At 41.6% G+C, this 23997-nt stretch overlaps 1 pseudogene across 1 annotated transcript in view; it reads right to left on the bottom strand.

Annotated features, from left to right (window-relative positions):
• Window positions 1-293: 293 nt before the first annotated feature.
• LOC308501514 (calreticulin-like) overlaps window positions 294-23997 on the bottom strand; it is a 32246-nt pseudogene continuing 8542 nt past the window's right edge. The window contains exons 2-7 of the transcript in view: window positions 15060-15154; window positions 13619-13804; window positions 11340-11453; window positions 10352-10495; window positions 5782-5874; window positions 294-541 (exon numbers count right to left, since the gene is read on the bottom strand). The product of the transcript in view is annotated as a calreticulin-like (transcript). The remainder of the gene's footprint in view (window positions 542-5781; window positions 5875-10351; window positions 10496-11339; window positions 11454-13618; window positions 13805-15059; window positions 15155-23997) is intronic.

Here is a 23997-nt window from a genome sequence, read left to right as displayed (position 1 = left end):
ATGGTAGCAGTAATAGCTACTATTTGTTGACTGTCTATTTATATGAGTAATCCTTACAACACACTCATGAAATAGGAATTATCACTCCTTTTCCATTGACAAGGAAATAGAAGCTGCAAGAGGTTATGTGACCTTCCCAAGGCTGTACAGAGCAAAAGAGATGGGACAGAATTACAAATCCAAAGTTCATTCAAAAAGGGCGAGTAATTTTGCTCCCCAGATTTTGCCAACCTCACGAAAATTTCTCCTTCTAGGCAACATTATTTGCCTCTGAGTGTGACCATTTTACCCAGTTACTGTTCATCCTTCTGGTCAATAAGGATTTCTTCATTTTTACTCAGAAATGCTCTTTCAGCATCATTTTCCTTCATCTGCCTGTCATTTCCAGGTTCCTCAGCAAAATCCTCTCACTTCCGTCTTCTTTAATTCCCCAGATGTCATCTTCCCTTTCCTCCTTCTTTTCCCTTTTCTTCTTGGCTTCTTCTTCCTGTTTTCCTTTTTCCATCTCTTCATACAGTTCTCTGCATTGCTTCTCTACATCCTGTTTAGAATGTGGAATTTCAAAATAATTTACAGATGGTATAAACAAAGTTAACCTACTTTAGAAATGTCTGGCATCTTCCCACACTCTTAAAAGACTTCTGGGATGGTGTTTATTTACATAAAAATTTTCAGTATGTGTGGGGTGGAGAGAAGTGTGTGTGTGTGTGTGTGTGTGTGTGTGTGTGTAATTTGTTCATAAATAAAATTGTTTCAGATTCAACAAATTGAATGCCAACAGTTTTGCAAAGCTCTGTGTGAGACAATCTACACACATTATTTCTATTCTTCACAGCAATGTATGATGTATCTCCCTCATTAGAAGGGGGATCTGAGGTCCAGACTGATTAAACGACTTGCCCAAGCTGCATAGCTAGTGAGTAGTAGAACCAGAATTAGAAACCAGGTTTTCTGGCTCTGAGTCTGGTCCTCTTTCTGCTGTATCACAGGAAGACAGTCTTTAAAGAACTCTTTGGATTTACTTTTGAACTGTGATCAGTAAGAACTTGCATCAAGTTAGAAATGGGACCCCTGAGTTGTTTACTATGTTCATCTAAGCCCCAGAATTTGATCCCTAGAGCAATCTTTATAGGTTTTTCTATTCAGAGGGGCCTTAAAAAAAGGACACACAGTACAAACTCCTCTAGGGCTTCAATCCTCACCTAGAACATCTGGGCCAAGAGGTCTTTTACACAGACTTGGGGGACAAAGTTAGATTGAGAACCTGCATGCCCAGTAGGCTGGGCCTGCTAGAATCCTGCTGGGTACAAATGCTTGACATCTTGTTGTATTTCCTACATTGTCAGGGGAAAAAGACTCTCACAATCAGGCCTTTATTTTCTTATGCTTGGGAAGCACTGACTACCATTAATTTCTCTATTTCGTTGCTTTCCTCTCATTGCTTTATTCACTGATCTGTGTCCACCCCCCAAACTGCTCTTGCCAAACAAAGGTAACCAAAGACCACCAACTACACCAATTCCACAATCTCCTCAACTCCAGCTAGACCTACAAGAATCCATGAACCTATCTTCTTTTCGTTAGCTCTCAACCAACTCATGTCATCACTTTTCTCCTTTCTTTATGTTTGTGTGATCAATCTCTCGCAAACAACCTGAGTTCCTTTGCCCTTCCTTCCCTTAATTGAGCAAACTCTCAACTCTGGTTAAATCCAACTCTCCAGGCCTGCACCTAAGCAGAGAAAACAATAAAATCAGGCTGATTTTTCTCATTTTAAACTCATTACTATTAAACTAAAGTGAGCCCTTAAGGGCTAGCCAGTAAGCCTACTATATTTCTGTGGTTGATTCACTCTCCTTCTCTTTGGATAAATATTTCTCACCTTCTTCTCCTCCTCAAACCTCCAACATATCTCTCCCAATCTCGTACTAAGTTGTTGGCCTTACTTCCTATTTCACAGCCAGAAGTAATTTTCCACTTATTCTGTGGCAGCCATGGAAATCCAAACTCTGCTTGGATTTCCCTTGAAGAACTTGTCAATCAGTTGTGAGGAATGCAGTGAGCTGAGAGCCTACAGCTGCAGCACCTGGGGATCCACGGCAGCATTTGAACCCAGGATATGCTGTTCCAAAGCAGCTCCCAGCCAATGGCTTTATATGGCAGGAGAACTAGTGTTTGGCCATTTCCAAAACGGTACTCTTCTATAGTCAATCTTCCCACTGGAGCCCTGTAGAGCTGGCGAGACTTTCTCAGAGCTACGCTATACTAGGCAGCAATTCCTACCCAATCCTCCTACTTCTCCCCTCTCCTTTCACACGTGTCAGACTTTTCATCTTTCCCAGGCATTATCCAAAATAAGTCTTCTATATTTCTAACTCCATCTTGGTGGCTGCTTCCCAGAGAATCCAACTGAAACATACTCCCACCACCACATCTACCCACCTATTTGTATCTATTCTCATGAAGACATTCTTTACTTCTGTGATTATAGATGAAATAGCTGTACTCTTATGGAAAGCTCACCTGTCTTCTTGGGCGATAGATCTCATCCACTCTCATATTCTCAAGAACATTGCTCCAGAAATTCTCCTCTTTCTCTCCTACATTGTTTCTCTCTTTATTGAAACATCCCAATAGAATACAAGAACGCAGGAAGATGTATACATATAAAACAAAAACTTGACCCTTTCTCTTTATCTACCACCCCCTTCTCTCTATCCTTTTCACAGCAAAACTCTCAAAAGACTAGCCTATACTTGCTGTCTCTAGTTTTTCCATTCTTTCTTGAACCCATTTTTTTCCTATACTTCTCTACTGAAACTGCTCTTGTCAGAGTCACCAACGTTGGGGTGCTCTAAAGCTCATCTTTGAATCGCCTTTCTATATATACCCACTCCTTAGGGAATTCATACAGCAAATGGGAATTTAAGTATTACCTGTAGGCTGATGACTCTCAAATTTATATATCTTTTCCAGACTCATATTCAATTGCCTCCTTGACATTTGGATTTCTAATAATCTTCTGACTTAACATTGAACAATTACGTTATTTATTTCTGCCCCTACCTTCACCCCTAAATATGCTTCTCCATTTTCTTCCTTATCTCATTAACTCCATCTTTCTAGTCACTTGAGTCAAAAACTTTGGAGCCATTCTTGTTTACTCTCACTCATATTCTGTATCTAATCTTAAATTCCATATTTCATATCTAATCATTCCTGTGAGTTTTGCCCTCAAATGGATCTAGAATCTGAGCGTTTCTCCTTACATCCACCACTACCACCTGCTTCTGCCTTGTTCCACGATAGTCTTTGTTTATTCTTGTAGTCTTATGCAACACAGCAGCCAGAGTAATTGTTGTGACCTGCACAACACAAGCCGTGGGAAAGCGAGGGAGGCGGCGAGGGTTAAATTATAATAAAGAGACAGAGACTCATATACAGTTAAATCACAAAGGACCCAGGGACTCGCTATCTCAAGAGACTGGAGCCCCGAATCGGGTCGCCGACAGTATTTATTGATTACAGACAATGGACATCACACGATTAGGGGCAGGGTCTGTGAAGCTCTTACACTATTTTTTAAAAAATGATACCAATACCCAATTATTTGTCCCAAAACAGCCGAAGCATGTCGTCCCCTGATGACTAAGGTGCGGTATGCACCACCCTGGGGGAGAGAGTCCCTCAAGGTGAAACTGTCCCAAGAGCTAAGTAGAAAGAGCGTGATCTTATTGCTCTAATGGGCTCCTTTCACAATAAGGTAAAAGGGAGTAGCTGAGGCAAGCAGCAGCTTTCCATAATAACAAGAAGAAGGAGGGGCAAGGCTCCCTCATATTATTACTTATAACAGCTCTTTGGGGTCTCAACGGGGTCCCATCTGGCTTGAGTTGTCCCTCCCGTGAGGAATCTTACTCATGGTTGACCACAGACCCTTCTCTTGAGGACCCGATGGAGAGACTCAGGGTATTATAAACTCCATCCCAGAGAGGCACAGTCCCACAACTTCTTCTTTCCTTAGGGAAAGGTTGGAGGGGACAGACAGCTAGGCTGCTGTGTGACCACAAGTAAAATCTTAAACTATGAGCCAATGCATATCACTCCTTTACTAAAAATGGTTCCGATGGCATTTTACTCAGGGATTTGGCCCCGACTACTCTCGCTCTCTCTCACTCAATTCCAGTCACACTGGCCTTCTTACTCTTTCTTGAACAAGCAAATTATGCTCCTACTTCAGGGACTTTGCATTTGCTGTTCTCACTACCTAGAAGGCTTCTCTTCTCCAGATAGCTGCATGGCTTGCTCCTTCTTTCCTCCAGGTCTCTTAAATGTTACGTGTTCAATGACAGCTCCCCGACCACCACTATATAAAAGCACAAAACCCCCATTATCACAGCCCTCTCTGTTGCTTTATTGTTCTCCATCATTTATCTCCCCATCTGACTCATATATATGTATTTCTTTATATGTTTCTTGTTGGGCTCCCTTAACTAAATGTCAGCCTCATGAGGGTAGAAACCTCTCTGCTTTGTTTCACTGATATATCCCCAGCAACTATAACAGTGCTTTGAACAGGCACTCAACAAAATTCGTCAAGTGAATGTATGGTTTAATAACAATAGGTACCATATATTGAGCACTTACCATATGCCAAGAACTTATAAGATACTTGCTATCATCATTCTCAATTTATAGATGAGGAAGCTGAAAATCAGAGAGGTTAAATAACTTTTCCAAGGTCACACAGCTAGTGAGTGATGGAGCCTGGATTTGAACCTAAGCAATCTAGCTCTTAACCTAAGCAATCTAAAACTCGTGCTCTTCACCAATGTGTAATATTGCCTGAACAAAATAATATTAGATGACAATTCCAAAGTAAAAGCAAAATAAAACCAGACTAAAAAGTTTTTAAAAGTCTAGTAAATTTTTATTTTTTCCATGATGACTTTTTCATTGCTTCTTTGGAAATATTAAGTATCAAAGTTCTCTAAAAAAAAATTTTTTTTTTATGCTTGTGTTTTCCTGGCACTCTAAGCATGAGCTTAGTCTGCCCATTGGGTAATCCAGCACTGGCCTCACCTGCTTGAATGGACCTTCCTGCAGAACCAGGAAGTCTGGATGGAGGATGTTACCATCATGAAACCATTGTCCCAAATATCACTCCACCCATAAAATAGTTCTAGGAGAGCAGGGAAGCTGGTAAACAGCACTAACACCTTCTTTCTTTCTCCAAGTCGTTCATCAAAAATGGATTTAGTGGCAGCCTTCCAGATCACTACACTTTGAACAGGGAGAGTGAAACAGAAAGAGTGTGAGTTCTCATTCAGCAAGTTAAAGGTTGTGTCTGACCTTGGTCAGTTTATATATACTCTCTGAATCTCTTTTTTTTTTTTTTTTTGCCTTTTTTTTTTTGTTGAGAGCCCGCTGGCCCATGTAGGAATTGAACCAGCAGCCTTCAGAGTTAGGAGCACGGAGCTCTAACCGCCTGAGCCACCGGGCCGGCCCTACTCTCTGAATCTCAATTCCTGCATCTGAAAAATGGGAATAATATCTGCCTTGCTGGGTTGTTTTAAGGGCTAAGTGGAATAACTTTTGGAAAGTGCTCACAGAGTCAAGTACAAAGTTGTCCATGTCCAATGAATGTGAGTTTACTCCTTCCACCCCACCCCAGCACTCACTGGGCCATGTGCCCAGCAAAATGAGACAATGATTCTGAGGCTGACTTTTAAAATGCAAAGAACGGTGTACAAATGAGGTGTCAGACACCAGGAATTCAGGGTAGGGGGATATCTTACTATTCTTATTTCCAACCTCTTTGGCAAACTCTTCATCATTTGTAAGACAGAAATTATCAAACATGCTGCTTGATTTCACCTGTTGAAATATAAACAATGGGATTATCAGAACTAGGTCATAAGGTTGAAAAAATCTCCTGGGGACCTTGCTAAATACAGATTCCCAGGCCAGGGGAGCTTTTAATCAAGAATTCAGGTGGAGTGAGGAAAACAAAGGTAATTAACAATACAAGGATTCAGAATGTTGTACCACTTTGGCTGATCCATTCTAGAAAGAAATTAATTTATTGTTTCCTGAGGTTTTATGCTCCATGAGCCTCTAACCACTGTTTTAGAGGGCTGTGAAGAAATTTTCATCAGTCTGCTAGGCTCCCAATTGCTGCTCTTACCTCAGCTCAGACCGATAGCACCTACCTCTGATGCCACTTACAGGTGCCCTTTTTAAGGTTCTCTCCTTAACATAATCAGGAAAACTTAAAGAACATAGGGAAAAGAAAAGGTTTGACAAGACATGAGCAGAGTTGAGATTCTCTACCATATTTCTCTATTTTCTTAAAATAACGTATCTAGTATTTACAATGAAAGGAAACCATGAGTTAATATATATGGTATATAACAATTTCAGTGTTTGTTGATTTAATGATAAAGGAACAGAAGAGAACGATGACAACTCACAGGGTCAGACAGACCAACTCAACCACATACTAGCTGTATGACTCTCAGCAAGTTACACAACTCCTCTGAGCCTATTCCCTCATAAGAAAAGCATTGAAAACAACTCCCTTACAGTATTGTCATGAGAATTAGAAATAATATTTGTAAGCTTAGTGTCTGATAGATAACACTCAATAAGTGGTAATATAATATTATAAATTTTCAGGATCTGGATATGTTTCAAAGGAGCAGAAGGATGGTCATTTTGTGTGTGTGTGTGTGTGTGTGTGTGTGTGTGTGTGTGTGTGTTTTACTTTAGCAGTATATTAAATAAGTTAGCAAGTTAATTTTGTGGGAGCAGTTATATGGCCAAGAAATAGTTTGCAGTATGCGCTATCAAACGTCCCTCCTCCAGGGTTTGAAAAAAGTTTTGTTTTGTTTTATTTTTTTAAAGTAAGAATATTTGGCTTGCATCATCCCACCAACCCTGCCTCCAACAGAAAAATAAATGACAAAATAGCCACTTTGAATAGAGATGATTTTGAGCCATTTTTAAAATCAATTTTAAGAATTCTTTGTGCAACTCTGAGATATTTTTTTTTTTTTACCTTTGGGATTTTTTTTTTCTCTTTTGAGTTGTCAGCAGTCTTGGTTAAAGAACTGCTTATTTGTTGGCTCTTCCATTTTCCCTACTCCAGCGAGAAACATTCCTAATCTCCCCTGTTTTCTTTGGTGCCCCCTTGACCCCCATCCTCCTTACACAAAACTCATAGCTTTACCTCCAACTAAAAATCAGGACATAAGGGCCAGTCCTGCTTCCTAAAACTTACTAGGGGAGTGACCTTAGTCTACTCACATCTTCTCTGTGCCTCCATGCTTCCATCTGGAAAATGGAAGAAAACATATACAGTTCTCAGAAGAAAAGAACATGCGAAAAAGAGCTTTGTTAGACTGTAAAGCCTATAAAGATCATTCACTGAAAGTTTCCTGTTTTCCTGTGCTGTCCCACTTGGATCATAAAATGGAAAGTGTATAGGTTTGGGCACTTATTAGCTGTGGCCTCTTGACAGATCAAGTCACCTTTTTGAGCCTTCAGCTTCCTCGTTCATACATTGAGATGGTAAGTCCCACCCTCCTAGCCTCACAGGCCTGTGACACAGACCATATGGCTTAAGGGATGTCAACATGCTTTGCATTATGGCTAGGCTACACTCACTGCATTTTGTGTCATTATTCCTTCAAAGATCATAAGGAATCCCAAAGGTAAGAAAAATAATTTTCTTTGTTTGCTGCTACCTCCTCCCAGTCTCTGTCCTGATGAAAGAATGCAATCACTTTTGCCTATGCAAAAAAAAGAAAAAAATTCTAAGGGGTTGTATATGAAGTTTTAGAACAGAGAGCAGGAGAGGGGAGGGACTAGACAGGAAAGTTAACAAGCTTACTAGGCTAGGACAGACCACATGTTCAACTGGTCTTACAAAGTATTTGAAGGCTGGAAACCTGGATCAAGGCAGTGCAGCTAAGGGAATTCTGCCCATCTCCATGTGGCCCTGAGTTACTAGGATTTTCCAACATGGCGCAGGGACCTGTGGTAAACTGGATGTGCTGGGTGGGCTGAGTGGGTGGGGCAGATAGGACCTATGAAAGCCAGACCCAATTGGGACATAAAAGAAAAGGAAGCCTGTAAAGGGGATGTCAGCATTGTGCAGAACTGTGTCACCAGAAAAAAATAAAAGGTTAAGAGATAATGCTGGAGTTTTAGTAATGTAGTTGCTCAGGTTTCATCCCAGACCTGCTGGATCAGAATCTGCATTTTGATAAGATCGCTTGTGATTCGGATTTGTGATAAAGTTTGAGAAGCATTCCTTCCGCATGATTTAAATTCTCAAAAAGAAAGGTATGCCGGCTTAGAGAGGTTGATAGAACTCAGAACAATTAGTGTCAAATAATTTAAAAATTTTGTAGATGGGGGCTGGTCCCATGGATCAGATGGTTGGAGCTGCATGCTCCTAACTCCGAAGGCTGCCGGTTCGATTCCCACATGGGCCAGTGGGCTCTCAACCACAAGGTTGCCAGTTCAATTCCTCAACTCCCACAAGGGGTGGTGGGCAGCGTCCCCTGCAACTAAAATTAAACAGGGCACCTTGAGCTGAGCTGCCGCTGAGCTCCCGGATGCCTCAGTTGGTTGGAGCACGTCCTCTCAACCACAAGGTTGCCAGTTCAATTCCTCAACTCCCTCAAGGGATGGTGGGCTGCGCCCCCTGCAACTAGAAAACGGCAACTGGACCTGGAGCTGAGCTGCGCCCTCCACAACTAAGACTGAAAGCGCAACAACTTGACTTGGAAAAAAGTCCTGGAAGTACATACACACTGTTCCCCGATAAAGTCCTGTTCCCCTTCTCCAATAAAATCTAAAAAAATATATATACATATTTTGTAGATGGACAAAAATACAGTTTAAAATGTGCTATTTAATGTTTTCAGTGGGAAAAAAAACAATGCATCTTAAGGAAACAGTCAGATTAGGTATATTAATATGACCACATATTTTTACAAGCTGTAGAATGTTCCTATTATTTATTAAGAAGGGACAATGAAAAAAAGATAACAATGGATATTTGTGCAAAGTGCATTGACATTCTTCAGATTAAAAAGTAGGATATATAATGTCTCCCTCCCTCCCTCTTTTCCTTCTACCCCTCCTGATTCCCTACTGTGCATGTTGTAATTTACCATCTCCTTGCACTTCTACGATATGATGGTCTCGCTGAGCCAGGAAAGCAATAAAGTAGAAAATGAATAAACCAAGAGAGCTTCAAATAGGGGCTATCTGTCCAAGAGACCCTTGGTGGCCCTGAACTATAAAAATCACTGGTCAGAGACAGGGACCTTCTAGGATATACCCAAAGACAAAAGGCTGTGCTTTCTAGAGGCTCTGTTATATAGTGGGTGTAGTCAATAAAGCAAGGACTTTAGAGGCTGACAGACCTTTGTTTGAATCCTGTTTCTGCCATGCACTAGTTGCGTATTCTTGGGAACATCACTTGACATTTCTGAGTTTCAATTCTCTCAAGTGTAAAATGGGGTACAAATAAGGGATAATGACACTTACTTTACAGAATTGTGAGAATTAAAGGATGAAATATAAGTAAAGTACTGATCCCAGGCCAGTGTTTAACAAAAGTGAGTTCCCTTCCTCAGCAAGGGAATTCCAAGACTGCGTAGATTGCAGTTTCTAAGGGGCCTCATTCTGGGGCAGGTGCTTGAGGTGCTCTCTTTTCTCCTGATTTGGGGAAGAATCCTCCCCATCTTCAATAACAGGTCTCAAGGAAGAGAGAGATAGATGAAGGACTGGCAAAGACAGGGAGGCTAGGTCAGGGCTTGTCATCATGACTGGGATAATCACCCCCAACCTCTATCTAGGGATTTTAATATTTCAAAGTTTTATGACATCTCTAGTTCACTTCCATCCCCAGAACCACCCCCAAGAACCATGTAGGACCAGCACAGCAATGTGAAGTATCAGGACCCTGAATCTAGCCTCAGAAAGGCCTGCACTCAGATCCCAGGCTTTCTGCTACCAGATATGTCTTCAGGCAAATTACTTAACTTTTCTAAACCTCAGTTTTCACGTTTAGAAATAGGAGATTTCATAGTGAGAATTAAATGGCATTTGCAAAGTCTCTAACATAGTACTTCGTACATGACAGTGATTCAATAAATGTTAGCTATTATAATTATTAGGATGAATATAATTAGCCCCATCTTAAAGATAAGCAGTTTGAGGCTTAGAACGATCAAGACTCATTCAAGGCTTGTGATTTCCAGCCTGGAGCTCTTTCCACTTTGTGGAAACTTTAGTGGGACTGTTGATCAGTGGCTCTGAGCCCAGAGAGCTTTACCTGCCAAAGGTCCAGGCCGAGAACACTGATGTTATAATAGCGACAAATGGTGGGGTCTGGCTTATATTTAGGGTTATCTATTTCTGGATGAATCCACTCCCCCTGGTAATTGGGGTTGTCAAGGATCCGAGGTTTCCGTTGTCCCTAAGCAAAGAACCAAAGAGTGAACACAGCAGTAGTGTTTTTCCATTCTTCTCATGCAATCAGAAAGACCAATCAATTTATAAAGACAGTTGTGTATTTATTTAGGAGCAAGGATTCAGAGCAGGATTTCTGGAACTTTTTCCCCTTTCTTTGAATTAATGCACAAGACTTTTCCAAGTTTCCCTTTTTATCCAGAGGGAGCCAAACAAGGTGGCAGAGACCAATTCTGAGCCTGGTCCCATCTCTCTGCATAAGTTTGTTCATGAAGTTAAGAAAATGTAGCTTCACAGGGAACACCATCGAAGGACTCTGGCACTTGGAGCCATTCTCTTCCTGGTGTGTAGCAGAGGAAACTGCCCAAATATAATCATGCTTGCTTCATTCAGTTTTATCTCTGGACCATTTGACAGCTGATTCCTTTAGTTCCCTCTCGCTTCTGACCATGAGGCTTTAAAAAGTAGTTAGTCCTTCCCCCGCTCTAACACTTTTGGCTCATTCATGTGCTGTGCTTTCCCTTTCTGGAGAATTTCTGAGACTTCCAGTTTCTGGCCCCAGACCATTTCCTGTTTTGACCATGTATTTTTGGCTGCTTTCCACCACCCTAGACGACCCCTTTGCCTAAGGCTGCCTGCACCTGCTTCCTAGGGTTGACTTTACCAGTCCACCCCCTCTCCCAGGCAGGCACAACCCTGAAAGCAGGGCCTAGATGAGGCTATATAGTCGTACTGGAGGCGGGGGTGGGAGGAGGTGACCACAGGGTCTCAGAGTTTCTGTTTTGCAAGTTAAAATTTACATCTGTTCTGTCTTATTTCTCACATCTATTGGAAGGAGAGAGTCCCCTCACTTTATACTTCAGGTTTGGTATCAAGGGCCCTTCCTACACCCCATCTATCACCTCATTCCAGTCATCTGGGTTCTCGGCATCTGGGTCTGGCATGTATTCAAAGTCCTCCCAGTCCTGAAACAAAACGTTTCTCGATGAGACAGATGGGATCTAGAGTACAGTCAGGCTGGACCTGGCCCCCTGCCCCTGCCACCCTCCTGTCCTCACCCTATGAAAACCCAGTTCAGAACAAACCCAATACAGGAGGGAAAAAGCCTTTCAGCAACTCCAACCTATCCTCAAGTTCATTATCACACTGACCTTGAGTACGTTAAGCTCAAATAAGAAGGGACTTTCCCTTGTTTCTGACTTTCCTCCTCCTCCTCCCCCAGTTATTTGCCCCTACTGTCAGAATAGGTCTTCCAGCCTGGGTCCCTCATCCTCTCTTGATTACCTGCTTTGTACCCCAGCATGCTCCCACACCTGGATCCATCCTCCCTTGTACCCCAGGTCCTTTCTATTTCCCAAGACAGTCACAAACAGCCTATCCCAACTTTCATTTTTCCTCTGTTGTGGAGCCTCCAAAGTTTTGCTCTGTCTACCTGGCAGTTCATCCAGGTGCTGACCATTTGCTCAGACTGATGGAGGGCTTGGATGCCCAGCCCACTAGAATCACAGTCATTCAGCACCATTGACTGGGGAAGTTCACTGTTTCCCGGGCTCTCTCAGCTGTTTGTGATTCCTGAGACAGTCAGCAGCCTATCCTGGAGGCTATTGTCTTGATAGAACCCCGCCTACCTAACTAGTTTTCATCTTCTCCAGGTTCACTCAGCAGGGAGCAGAGTCCTGCAGCCTCTTTCCTAGGCCTTGAGCCAACCCAGAACCACATCAGGTGCACCAGGAGGTTAGTCTTGTGCCCTGAGCTGCCTGCTGGGCCTGGAAAAAATTTAGCCCTTAATTTTCCCATGGTGCTAAAGGCCCAGGCACTTCACCTGGTCGTCTGTCGGAATTCCCTGACCACACCTCCCTCCCCCTGGGATTGGAGCTCTTTGCTGAATCTTCCACACATGGCTGGGCGACTGCCTGCATGTCTGCAGGCCTCTCCTTATGGACTGGATTCCAGCTGCTGGGTCCCTTGCTGACCCACAAGCATCTCCTCAGCCAAGGTTGACTCCACTCTGACCGTACAGTAGCCACGTAGCAGGTGAGGTCCTTCATGACCTGGTTCTACCCTCATCTCCCACTGCTCTCCACCTTGAACTTTATGCTCCCAAAATACTAAACTGCTGCTTTCAGTTCTTCACACAATCATGTTACTTTCCACCTAACTGTTGAGCCTTTGCTACTGCTGTTCCCTGGGGCTGGAATGTCTTCGCTCCAATCAGATTTCCAGTTTCCCTTGCTCTAATGAATTCACTGTTTGAAATTCAGTACATTATTAACATTTAAATGCTGTATATTAAGGACTTATTATATATACACCAGGCACTATATTATGTATAAATAGCTCATTTAATTTTCACAACAACCTTTGCACATAGGTATTATAATAATCCCTGTTTGTGAAATGGACTTTCCCAGCAATGACGTTTCTTGCCCTAGGTCTAACTGTTACTAGGTTAAGGTCTCAGTTTGTAAATGGTGGAGCTCAGATTCAAACCCACATCTGTCTGACCCCAGTCTATGTTTCCAACCCCAAGTTTAACCCAGTCACTCAAGGATTGCCTCCTTTCCAGACCACCACTTGCACCCCAACTCAAGCTGGATTAGGAGCCTCTTTTGGGCTCCCAAAGGATTTCGCATCCCTGATTCTCAGTACTAATTACACAGTGTGACATTCATCTGTGTACTTATCTGCATCGCCCACTAGATTCTGAATCCCAGGAGGATTCTCAATCATGGAATGTCCTATTTATAGCTATATGCAGTACAGCTTTCCAGTAAATGTTAATGAATCAATATTTCACACAATCTCCCTGTCAACAGTTTTGTTGTCAAAAAGAGATCCTAATGTATGTGTGCTTGGACAAGTTACTTCATTTTCTAAGCATGTTTCCTTATCCATAATATAGAGATCATGACACACTGCTCATGGAGACTGCCAGAAGGATCAGTAGATACTCAACAAATGTGAGTTTCTTCCCTCTTCTTTCCATGCCTCTTTGGGTACCAATATTTAGCTGGATGCCTCCCTGAGGGATTAACGCCCCTAATATCTGCTCCATTGTTCCCAGCCTCCTTCTTCCATCCCCACACCTGAATCCCCAACTGCGTCCCGGCCAAACCTGCGACCCTCTGACCTCAGGTTTACTATCTTCAGGATCTTCTATTTGCAGACATTCATCCCATGTCCTTGGTTTTCAGGCACAGGGGTCCTTGATCTTCCTTCCCACCTACCTTCCTTATCCCCTTGCTTGTAATTGACTTATTATCAGCATACATAGCATTGGGGCAAATGATCAGAGGGGATGGGTGTCTTTATTGATCTAGAAAGGGAACGAGGAATATTCTAGTTCCACGTTGGACATCTTTAGATCTCAAGCATTAAATGCACCACCTCAAACAGACTCTGAATTCCTGAATGCCACCCCGCACATATTCACACTTCACCACATCCCTCATCCCACTTCTCTGGTTAACCCAATAGAGACTGTGGGTCTCATTCTCATAAGAACACACCAGTTTGGTCTCCCCTATCTCCCACCATTCTCTATATCATAGCTCCGGTCATTCTCTGATCTTATCTGTTTTTCTGTCTGTCCCACTAGACTGTGAGCTTCTCCACGGCCATGTCTGCTTCATCTGTTGTGTCTGTGGCTTCTAGCATAAGGCCTAGCCTGGAGGAGGACCTCAGGGAGCCTCTATGGAAAGAGAAGAGCAAGAAGGCACAACCCCTGAACGGTCCTCCTCGGGGAAGGCCTTGAGCTTGAGCACAACATCTCTAATGACCCAGGCCCTCTGGGCTTCTCTAGACTTAGCTCCTGCCTCTCCCCTACACTCTAACTGTACCAAACTCCTCTTTCTTCTTGACTTTTCTCACATGATTACCTCTTCTAGGAATTCAATCCTACCTAAAATTGTCACACTGCTTCACAAGACCAGTTCATGTTCATGTTCATGTTCATCTTTCAAACCTCAGCATAGGGAAACATCCTCCAGGAAGCATTTTCTGTCTCCAGATTGTGTGGCGGGGTCTCCTCTGTGCTTACACAGACCCTGATCATAGTAGGTGGTCACTCTCCTTTGCTTGACTCTTTCCTTCACTGGACTGTGAGTTCTGTGAAATCAGGGGCCATCTCTGGCTCACTCTATTCCCAGCCCAAGGCCCAGCACAGAGTTGGCATTTGGTAAATGCCTATTGAGTTGCTGATGAAATCCAGCTATTATCCTCTAGGCAACCTAAGTCTCTCTATCCTGACAGTACTAAGATAAATCCACGCCCAATTTTTAAGCCCAGCATTCCCCATCTGCACCATTCCTTCCAATATCTAGCAGTGGGAACTGAGCTATGCCAAGCATTGTTCCAAAAGAAGGCCTTATTTGTCTTCCTAGACTTTGGGATCAACTGTTCCTATGTGATCTCCTGTAATTTACAGCATTTTTCTAGCTCTATTTTATAATCTGTAAAATGGAGATGATAGTATGTAATTTATAGGAAGTTCATGAGGATTAAACGAGAGAACATATTAAATTAAAAGGGTTATCCTTTCCCCCTAGGCTGAGGCCAGCCTACACACTCATTCTGCACTTGATGGTCTTGTTGTTCTCATGATATTTTCCTTGGTAATGAAGGATGACCTGTACTTTGTTGTTGCCAAAGCCACAGATGTCAGGGCCTGGAAATTAAACCCCCATGCATGATTTTTACGCCATTTTTACGCAGTTTGCCTGGTCTGAGACCAAGACAGATACAGCCTGTGTATTAATTGGGGTTCCAATAGGAAACAACACACTCACATTTAAGACTGTTTGAGGGGAATTTAATAAAGAGACTATTTACAAAGATAGGGGCAGGACATTGAGAAAACATGAGGAATAGCCCTGTGCTCTGGACTAGCAATTGTGGAGCCATTTCTACCCCTAAGCCTAAAGGAGCAAGAAGGAGTAGTTACCAGAGCCCAGAGAAAGGAGTCCTGTGGAGAGGGCAGCCAGGACAGAAGCTGTGACTTTCAGTTGAGAGACATAATTCTCCCCTCTCTGATCTCCTGCCAGCGCTCCCATTGACCAAACCCAAATGGAAGCCCCTCCTGTGCCAGGTACTTTGTCTTTGAATTATCACAAGTAAGTATTACTATCTCTACTTTTAAGTGGGAAAATAGTGGTTCAGTAAAGTTAAGAAACTTGCCCAAGATCAAACAGCTCATACGTAGCATGGCTGGGATTTAAACTCAAGCTTACCTAAAAACAGCCTGAGGCTCTTTCTGCTTTGTGAAAACTTTTAGAGGGAACTTTCCATCTGTGGCTCTGAGCCTAGAGAGCTTAACCTGACAGAGGTCCAAGAATAGGTTTTAACCTAGTTTTTCAACCTCACCTCCCGTGTTATTGCTCTCTGATGATCCTACACACACACACACACACACACACACACACACACACACACTCACACACACACCCCACTCTAGCCATGCTGGTCTCACTGTTTTTCTGTTTGTCTTTGAATTTCATGCCTCTGAGTTTTGCACACTGTTTTCTCTGCCCTCATAACATTTCCTCAATCTCCTTCTGTGCTTATTACAATCTAACTCATTCTTCAAAGGACAATTAATACCTTCTCCCAAAAGCCTCCAGCTGAGATGAGTCAGACCATCTTTTGTGATTTCATAGCATCTCACCAACACCTTTTGAAAAGTATGCCTTTCCTTCTGCATTTAAAAAAAATTATTCATATGCCTGTGTCCCCACCAAACCAAAGGCAACAGGGTGGAATAGAAAAGGCACAAGCTCTAAAGCCAGACAGACTGGGTTTAAATTCTGGCTGCCCTTTTACTCACCTTGGGCAAATCTCTTACCTCTATTTTCCCATCTGCAAAATGGAGATAACAGCCCAAACCTGTTGGGTTGTTTGAGCATTGAATAAATAATAGTCACATGAAAAGAAAAGAAAAATCACATTTAAAAATTACTTCCAATTTCTCCACTACAACTACCATGTATCTCTGTATAAACTCATTGGTAGATGGGTGGGTTCTGAAGACAATAGAGATGGGCAGAGACACACATTTTAGACACCCAGAGTGCTATGTTGCTCTACATATGAAAAAGATTGAAAGATAAAAAAGAAAGAAAGAAAGAAAGAAAGAAGGAAAGAAAGAAAGAAAGAAAGAAAGAAAGAAAGAAAGAAAGAAAGAAAGAAAGAAAGAAAGAAAGAAAGAAAGAAAATGTTGGAGAAGAGATGCAGGCAGGAAAAGGGCAAGGAGGCTGAAAGGAAGGATTTTGGCATGGGCTTGAAGAGAGTGCTGAAGCTCCCTAGGAAAAGAAAGAAATGTTTAGAGAGAATTTTAAGGAAATTTTGCTGTGACATGTAGTGTAACCCTTTCCTCTGGCTCTATACAAAAATATTTAGTAAAATTCACATTCTTCATCAGTGCTTTGGGAGTTGGATTAGTTGTTGTTTGTCAGATTTTTAATAGCAACCACATTAAAACTGGAGTTAAGTAAGAGTTGGACTGCCCCAAGGAAGCCTAGTGACCTATGTGGGTTACAGATACAACACTGTGGATACATTCCAGGAGCTGGAGCAAGGGGATCCCTGAACTCCTATTCCTCTCTCTCACTGAGGGCGGGAACTTCCTTCAAAGCACAGGGACTTGTTGTCATAGGTACATTTGAAAATATCTACACAGCTTTCTCCTTTTCTGAAAACTGGAGAATATCTCTGTACTGTAGCCTTATTAATACCATGGGATTCTCCACCGCTTTGATCTATTTATAGTAACATTTAGGTTTAGTCACTTAGGTTTTTCTCAGGTCTTTGAAGAGTCCTACAACATAGGAGCATGGAGCTATCCCGTTAGAAATTTCCTGTTCCAGGTCAACCTGAGCCTTTTTGACATCTGCAGTGGCTCTCACTAAGACCTCATGGGTCTGATAGCAACTGCTATCAGAGCAGATAGCACAGAATCTTCGCTGGTCTGGAGACCTGGGAGCAGAGAGCACAGAATCTTTAGGCTTATGAGGATAAACCCAGAACAGACAGAGAGACCCAGCACTTAGTCCCTCCAATCTCTGGTACTTTCTTACACACTTACTGTGTGCCTGGTGCTGTGCTGAATAGTTTACACACATTATCTTATTCAAGCCTCACAGAAACCCTGCAAAATCTGTATTATCTCTACTTTACTCATTAGGAGTGTGAGTCATGGGGAGGGGAGGTGACCTGCTTGGGGCCACGTGGCTAGTAAGATACTAAACTGGGATTTGAAGACATGATTGTCTGATTCTTTCTTTCCACTATACCACACTGCCTCTAATTTTCAAGACATACTTAAATAAGGTTTTGCAGCCTTACAAAACAAAGACCTGTTTCTTTTGAGGCCCCCTGGGGGGCTAGAATCAGGCTCTGCCATGTTCAATTGATGTGGTAGAATGAGGCCCAGTGCTACCTCTTGGGACAAATAATAACCATTGCTCAAATAAATTGGACACTTCCTCTTGATAAGCATTATGTGTCATTCATATGTATGTATTGCTGTACTTAATCCTCATACTAACCCCATGAGGTGGGCTCTACTAACATCTCCACTTTATCATGAAGTCACTATCTCACTTGTCCAGGGTCATACAACCAGTCTATCTAATCCCAGAGCCCCCATGCTAAGACTTTACTTCCTTCTCCAGAGAATACCAGAGCTGTAAGAGATCTCAGGACCTTTCTAGTCTAACTACATTACTTTATCGATGAAGAAACCAAGCCTCAGAGAGGAAACTTACTTATCAAAAATCATGCAATCATGAATGACAGACACATCAGCCAAATCTCCTGACTTTGAGGTCAGGGGTCTTTCCAAAATTCCATGCTAACTGGTTATGACTCTGACTGACTGTCATTTTAACTCTCTGAGCCTCAGTTTCCTCATCAGCAAAATGTGGATAATTATTCCTACTTCACCGTTTCCTGTGAAAGTCAAATGGACAAGAGATGTGAGAAGCACTTTGTAAACTATCATAAAATGCAAGGGCCTATCATTATGCATGCTCAGTGAGGGTCCTTCCTTCATGATCCCACAGCTCTCTGTACTTCCCAGAGTTGCAACGAGGTTTATTTCTGTCTCTTTGAATGAGTTTTAAGCTCCTGAAGAGCAGGGGCATCTTTACATTCACAGCATTTAAGGCAAGGCCAGGCATAGAAGAAATGCTCAATAAATACGTGTTAAATTGCACAGAAGGATTATAAGTCCTGATTCAAAACATTTATTGCACACCAGTCTCTGGCTAAGCACTTTCATGTCTGATATTGTGTTTGGAGCTGTCTGTATTTTAAAATGTATGCTTACTTCCCCAAACACCTCTAATGAGGCTAGAGTAGCCAGAAAATACTTCTGTGGAGGAGGGAGTAGGCACAAAGGAAAGAGCGCTGAATGAGTAGGCAGAAGACCAAGCTTTGAATCTCTGCTCTACCAAACCTTGCTATGTAGCCTAATGTAATCCCCTCTCTCTCTGAGTTTCACTTGTTCCCAAGAGCCCTCCTAGACAACCAGGGGGAACCTAATGAATCTGAGTGGGAGGAGATGTGAGAAGCAACAACCAAGAAATCAAACTGAGAGGAGATGGGTGGCTGTGCAGACTGCCTTCAGAGCCACTAAGAAGCGGGCGTCCCACGGGTTACTCAGTCTCCAATTCTCTCTCCTCTGGAAACAATTTTCCAGCGTGGATTTAAATGGGATTTGAAATGCTCAAGCCAGTTCGTAATTCTCCACTTTAATAAATATGAAAATGAGATTCATAACAGTAGCCAGGAGAGAGAAGATGGGAAATCACTCTAGGGGATGATCAATGAAATCTATTTATAGGACTAAAGCTTTCTCAGACAAAAAACCTCTTGCCTGCAGATCTAGCCCTCAGAGCTTCCCCTTCCTTCATAGTGTCATTTGGCTCTTATAGCAGCCTTGTCTAATGAGCACGGCAGGTAATGATAATTATCTCCATTTAGTATCATGGCTCAGAGAAGTGAAAAGCCTTGCCCAAATGCTGCAACTGGCAAGTCCTAGGCGTTAGCCCTAGGTCTGTCCCCTCCACTCTCCATTGTACCAAGTTGCTCTAGGGGAAAGCAGCATTTGGAGGTTAAACAGTGCTTTTTCCATTTTCAATTACAGTGTTATATAAAAAATCCTAGGGTTGGGGAAAGCAATATAGTCCAGAGGTAATGAAAATAGTCCTGGAGTCAGACCTGGAATCAGGTCTCAGTTCTGCCTGTTGCCAGCTGTGTACACACCCTTGGGCAAATTACCCCACCTCTCTGAGGCAACTCTGCAAAACTGAGAACAGAACAGTAACCATCTCATGAAGTTGTTAGGCACGTGAATGGGGATAATACTTCTAAGGGTTTAGCTTTAACTACCTGTATCAATAAATGGACATTATTGTTTTTGTGGAGTTCATTCTCCATTCACTACTTTTGTTTTTCATTCTAAGAAAGAGGTGAATTGGCAATCATGGATTAAAACAACTGTATAAAGGCCAAAATTTTTCTAGTCAATTAATACATTCCCAAATTCCATTAACTTACTTTTATCCTTTTCTTTGTCTCTATAAAACTTTCCTGCAGTGAGCTGAAATTTAGCATAATCTGGCCTATGTTTAAATTCCACCCATCATTTTTTCTATCCATCTATGGGGTAAAGAAGAAAAAAATCAAAATGTAGAAGTTATTTGTGTTTTCTTAGAGACAAAAAGATGCAGCTAAGACTGACCAAGACTGAATGAAATAGTAAGGGAACACCAGGTGTTAACTCCAATATTCCTGAAGTCCTCTTCCCTCCCTGATACCTGAATCCCACCACTTGTGCACTCCATGTGTTAGTTGAGCCACTTACACGTTAATGTTCCATCCCTCCCTCCTCTACGAGAATTAAGTTCTGAAAACCGCCATGGGGATATATGATTGAAAGTCATGAGGCATTCTCATAAAAGTAGTTGGAAAAAATATGGTTAAGGGGACTAAACCCTTATACATATTGATATTTAGTAAAATAAAATAATAAAATCAGCTCACCAAGTAGAGAGACTAGCGATACCATTTTGTACTTCTTGAATTAGCAATGATGATATTGAACAATCAATCTCCATTTACCCTTTTATTATTGCTCAAACTTTTTAGACTCTCCCTTGCAGTTTCAAGGAGATGCTGATAAATTTGTTTTGCTTTGGCATAGATGGCATGTAGACAAAGAGGCATTCTTTTTGGGACCTGGCACACCATCTAAACATTCAATGCCTTTCTGGTTTTGTGCCTCAGAGTTGCTGACTCCAACTTCCTGGGCCCACCATGGTCCCAGAGTCATAGGGCAATTTGGCAGCTTGAGATGGAAGAGTCCTTGGCGGTAGCCTTTATTTCATCTCCTCCCTGCAGCTGAGTAGCTATTTCTCAAATCCCACTACACAATATCTAGGGCTATTGCCTTAACTCTGTCCATGAAAACCCCTCATCAACACACATCCAATAAGACCCTCCTGAGCTGGCTCTGTCATCTCCTGTTACTTAAGTCTGATGAATCAACTACCTCCCTTCAGGAGGCCCAGGGGTGGGTTTGCTTTCTATGGTCTTCCCTTGTCTCTCCCAAGATCTCAGTGTTAGACATGCCAGGAAGTTTCAGTGAACACAGCACTCACCACTCCTGAAGGAGAGCCCCAGGAGGTTCTTTTTGCCTAAAATTTCTGGGTTTGAATGAAATGGATACCGCTTCCCTGACCATAGTTGACCCGATGAAGGATAAGGATTGATGCCAAAGTCAAAAGAGTAGTTATTATGTGTTAAGCTCTCATGTGGCTCCCTAAAAATTTCACCTCATTTACTCCCATGGACAATGCTATGAGGTAAGTATTATTAGTTTCATTTTGCATCCAATAAGTAGTGGGCCTGAGATGTGAACCCAAATTTATCTAATTTCAAACACTGCGTTTCCTCTGGAAAAGAGCTCCCTCAGGAAGCTGTCCTACAGGAAAAGATGCTATGAAGAACAAAAAAATTATATAATCATAACAATAGCTACTGTTTAGCAACCATATGTCAAGCATTGAGTGTTGCCCAGGCATTATCTCATTGTATTCTCATAGTAGCTCTGGGACATATGTCCTATTTTTTCCCCCTTTCAAAAGATGAGGAAAGTGAAGCTCATAAACTTGTCCAAGGGCCCAGTTTGTATCGAAATAAACCAGGCCTTGGACCCAGACCTATACAACACCAAAATCTGTTCTTTTAATTCCTATACTATATGGCTTCCCCTAAGGTCATGTGTGTGAGAAGCCCTTTATAGCCTAAAGAGTATGTAGGAAATATAAGTCACGGTACTTTACAGTTTGTAATTGATAAAGTTATTTGTGTATAATTTGAGTAATGTCTGTCTTCTCCACAAAACTGCTAAGTTCTAGAACTGTTTTACCTACCCCTGTGTTCTGGTATCTAACACAGAATAAATAACCAATATATTTGTTGAATGACTGAGCGGATGCATGATCATGCCTTTTGCCTACACCATAAGATTCTCAGCCTTACAAATGGATTGATTCATTTATTAATCCTTTTGACAAATGTTAATTGAGCCTAATAAGCATGTAGAAATGGTTGTACAGATTTGACCTTGAACTGTACAGCAAGAGAAATTAGAACAGGACTTAGAACTCCTTATAGCTAATTATTTTTCTGGGTGAACAGTATTGATATAAATCAAACCTGACAGTATTTAAGATGTCCCAAAATAAGGAGACTTTCTTGTCAGGAGAATAATGTCAAACAGTTAATAAAGTCCCACTTTAATGTTTCATACTTTTTCTCTTAATATCATAACATCTTAACATCAGAAAAGGCTCAAGCCAGAATGACCCTTAGTGATCATTTAATCTGACCTCCTTGTATCACACACAGGGAAACTGAAGTCCAGGGAAGGAAGTGACTTGCTGCTGGAGTCATAGTTGTCAGTTGCAGAGGTGAGATTAGAACCCAGTTCTTCTACACACCGACTCTGGGCTCATTATTCCTTCAGTCAACATATATTTCTTGCGCGTTCATTTTGTGGCAGATACCAGGGGCGGAGACATGAATCTGATAGGGTCTCTTCAGGGACCTACGAGGTGCAGGGAGCTCAGTCTCGTGGAAGACACAGACAGGTAAATAATTATAATACAGTGTAGCAAGGGAAGTGATGGAAGGAAGCAAAGGGCAGTGAAACTCAGAAAAGCACTGACTGCCCCCCAGAGTCAGGGTGGACTTCATAGAAGGCATGCCTGAAGAAGTAAGACTAGAAAAGGCAGAAAAGTGATGAGTAGGTGTTCCAAACAGAATGACTTACACATGCAAAAGCCTGGAGGCATGAAGGAGCATGGTATTTTGAGGGACATGCAAGCAGTACTTACATTTCAGGGGAGAAGAAAGGAGAGTAGACAGGGCCCAGCTCAAGGAGAGATCCTATCGAGAGCAACAGAGCAGTTAACCAAGGTTGGCTGCTATAATTTTTTTCCTTCTACTAAATCTTTCCTTCAAATTGGTCAAATATTGTATGTCCCAACAGATCCATCCAACAAAAAGTAACAGGTGTTTGGGAGCTAGCACATCTAGCTGATAAATGCACATGATTAACCCAAGTCTCTAGAGATATAGAACCACGGAACCCACATGACCATGATTCTTCTGTCAAATGAACTTATCTCTACATTGCACCTCCCAGCATGTCTGGCTTGTAACGTAGCTCAAATCAAAAGACTGGGGCTCACCTCTGCCACTAGCTTCAGCAGTATCTTGAACCTCTCTGAGACTCAGTTTCCTCATCTGTAGAAAGGGGGTTACCTAACTTATAATGTTTCTGGGAGAATTGAATGAATTAGCATACAACACAGTGTCAGGCACATTATCAGTGCTCATTTACTACTACTTGAAACTGTATATATGTGTATATATATGTGTGTATATATGTGTATATATATATGTGTATATATATATGTGTATATATGTGCATATATATATGTGTATATATGTGCATATATATATGTGTATATATGTGCATATATATATGTGTATATATGTGCATATATATATGTGTATATATGTGCATATATATATGTGTATATATGTGCATATATATATGTGTATATATGTGCATATATATATGTGTATATATGTGTATATATATGTGTATATATGTGTATATATATGTGTATATATGTGTATATATGTGTATATATGTGTATATATATGTGTGTATATATGTGTATATATATGTGTGTATATATGTGTATATATATGTGTGTATATATGTGTATATATATGTGTGTATATATGTGTATATATATGTGTGTATATATGTGTATATATATGTGTGTATATATGTGTATATATATGTGTATATATGTGTATATATATGTGTGTATATATGTGTATATATATATGTGTGTATATATGTGTATATATATGTGTGTATATATGTGTATATATATGTGTGTATATATGTGTATATATATGTGTGTATAT

The sequence above is a fragment of the Rhinolophus hipposideros genome, assembly GCF_964194185.1.
Source record: "Rhinolophus hipposideros genome assembly, chromosome: 8".
Classification (NCBI taxonomy): domain Eukaryota; kingdom Metazoa; phylum Chordata; class Mammalia; order Chiroptera; family Rhinolophidae; genus Rhinolophus; species Rhinolophus hipposideros.
The sequence above is the reverse complement of the archived record's forward strand: the minus strand, read 5'-3'. Positions and strand labels throughout refer to the sequence as shown.